The 2,500-nt window shown below is 40.6% G+C and overlaps 5 non-coding genes across 5 annotated transcripts; all 5 read left to right on the top strand.

Moving 5' to 3' along the window:
• The first annotated feature begins 63 nt into the window (after window positions 1–63).
• On the top strand, window positions 64–136 carry TRNAK-CUU (transfer RNA lysine (anticodon CUU)). Its single transcript has one exon. It is a non-coding gene; the product is annotated as a tRNA-Lys (tRNA).
• A 423-nt stretch (window positions 137–559) lies between these two features.
• TRNAK-CUU (transfer RNA lysine (anticodon CUU)) lies at window positions 560–632 on the top strand. Its single transcript has one exon. It is a non-coding gene; the product is annotated as a tRNA-Lys (tRNA).
• A 1,093-nt stretch (window positions 633–1,725) lies between these two features.
• Window positions 1,726–1,798, top strand: TRNAK-CUU (transfer RNA lysine (anticodon CUU)). The gene has a single exon. It is a non-coding gene; the product is annotated as a tRNA-Lys (tRNA).
• Window positions 1,799–1,900: 102 nt separating this feature from the next.
• Window positions 1,901–1,973, top strand: TRNAK-CUU (transfer RNA lysine (anticodon CUU)). The gene has a single exon. It is a non-coding gene; the product is annotated as a tRNA-Lys (tRNA).
• A 423-nt stretch (window positions 1,974–2,396) lies between these two features.
• Window positions 2,397–2,469, top strand: TRNAK-CUU (transfer RNA lysine (anticodon CUU)). Its single transcript has one exon. It is a non-coding gene; the product is annotated as a tRNA-Lys (tRNA).
• Window positions 2,470–2,500: the final 31 nt, after the last annotated feature.

Raw genomic sequence — 2,500 nt, 5'->3', positions numbered from 1 at the left:
GCATCCTATCTGTGGAAAGCGGCAGTGCAGGGATAGGGAAGAAAACTATAGGCATCCGAAGGTGCCCGGCTAGCTCAGTCGGTAGAGCATGAGACTCTTAATCTCAGGGTCGTGGGTTCGAGCCCCACGTTGGGCGAAAACAACTAAAATTGTAGTGCTTTTTGACCAAAAAAATAGAAATTGAAAGTCTCTTTGCAATATTTTCATTGTTAACATGCAATATATGAATGCATGTCTGGATGATGTGTAATGGGGCAATACCACACCTTAATGTATTCACTGTAAAAGAAAAAGTATGTATCATCTTACTATAAAATAAAGTGGAGAAAAGACAAATAAGACTTTTTTCCACACAGGTTTAATCGGCTATTTCCTGATATTCTTCAATGCGTTCTGATATTGACTGGTAATTGTGTTTGATACTTTCTTAGACTATTTCTGCCTCTGGCTGATGTGTATTTTCTTTCCAAACTCCACCAGAGCCTATGATTACACAGCATCCTATCTGTGGAAAGCGGCAGTGCAGGGATAGGGAAGAAAACTATAGGCATCCAAAGGTGCCCGGCTAGCTCAGTCGGTAGAGCATGAGACTCTTAATCTCAGGGTCGTGGGTTCGAGCCCCACGTTGGGCGAAAACAACAAAAATTGTAGTGCTTTTGACCAAAAAAATAGAAATTGAAAGTCTCTTTGCAATATTTTCATTGTTAACATGCAATATATGAATGCATGTCTGGATGATGTGTAATGGAGCAATACCACACCTTAATGTATTCACTGTAAAAGAAAAAGTATGTATCATCTTACTATAAAATAAAGTGGAGAAAACACAAATAAGGCTTTTTTCCACACAGGTTTAATCGGCTATTTCCTGATATTCTTCAATGCGTTCTGATATTGACTGGTAATTGTGTTTGATACTTTCTTAGACTATTTCTGCCTCTGGCTGATGTGTATTTTCTTTCCAAACTCCACCAGAGCCTATGATTACACAGCATCCTATCTGTGGAAAACGGCAGTGCAGGGATAGGGAAGAAAACTATAGGCATCCAAAGGAGCCCGGCTAGCTCAGTCAGTAGAGCATGAGACTCTTAATCTCAGGGTCGTGGGTTCGAGCCCCACGTTGGGCGAAAACAACTAAAATTGTAGTGCTTTTTGACCAAAAAAATACATCCTATCTGTGGAAAACGGCAGTGCAGGGATAGGGAAGAAAACTATAGGCACCCAAAGGAGCCCGGCTAGCTCAGTCGGTAGAGCATGAGACTCTTAATCTCAGGGTCGTGGGTTTGAGCCCCACGTTTGGCGAAAACAACTAAAATTGTAGTGCTTTTTGACCAAAAAAATAGAAATTGAAAGTCTCTTTGCAATATTTTCATTGTTAACATGCAATATATGAATGCATGTCTGGATGATGTGTAATGGGGCAATACCACACCTTAATGTTTTCACTGTAAAAGAAAAAGTATGTATCATCTTACTATAAAATAAAGTGGAGAAAAGACAAATAAGACTTTTTTCCACACAGGTTTAATCGGCTATTTCCTGATATTCTTCAATGCGTTCTGATATTGACTGGTAATTGTGTTTGATACTTTCTTAGACTATTTCTGCCTCTGGCTGATGTGTATTTTCTTTCCAAACTCCACCAGAGCCTATGATTACACAGCATCCTATCTGTGGAAAACGGCAGTGCAGGGATAGGGAAGAAAACTATAGGCATCCAAAGGAGCCCGGCTAGCTCAGTCGGTAGAGCATGAGACTCTTAATCTCAGGGTCGTGGGTTCGAGCCCCACGTTGGGCGAAAACAACTAAAATTCTAGTGCTTTTTGACCAAAAAAATACATCCTATCTGTGGAAAACGGCAGTGCAGGGATAGGGAAGAAAACTATAGGCATCCAACGGTGCCCGGCTAGCTCAGTCGGTAGAGCATGAGACTCTTAATCTCAGGGTCGTGGGTTCGAGCCCCACGTTGGGCGAAAACAACTAAAATTTTAGTGCTTTTTGACCAAAAAAATAGAAATTGAAAGTCTCTTTGCAATATTTTCATTGTTAACATGCAATATATGAATGCATGTCTGGATGATGTGTAATGGGGCAATACCACACCTTAATGTATTCACTGTAAAAGAAAAAGTATGTATCATCTTACTATAAAATAAAGTGGAGAAAACACAAATAAGACTTTTTTCCACACAGGTTTAATCGGCTATTTCCTGATATTCTTCAATGCGTTCTGATATTGACTGGTAATTGTGTTTGATACTTTCTTAGACTATTTCTGCCTCTGGCTGATGTGTATTTTCTTTCCAAACTCCACCAGAGCCTATGATTACACAGCATCCTATCTGTGGAAAGCGGCAGTGCAGGGATAGGGAAGAAAACTATAGGCATCCAAAGGAGCCCGGCTAGCTCAGTTGGTAGAGCATGAGACTCTTAATCTCAGGGTCGTGGGTTCGAGCCCCACGTTGGGCGAAAACAACTAAAATTTTAGTGCTTTTTGACC

The sequence above is a fragment of the Ambystoma mexicanum genome, chromosome 4q (assembly GCF_040938575.1).
Source record: "Ambystoma mexicanum isolate Mex_15411 chromosome 4q, UKY_AmexF1_1, whole genome shotgun sequence".
Lineage (NCBI taxonomy): Eukaryota > Metazoa > Chordata > Amphibia > Caudata > Ambystomatidae > Ambystoma > Ambystoma mexicanum.
Note: the sequence above shows the minus strand (reverse complement) of the source record. Positions and strands in the feature narration are given on the sequence as shown.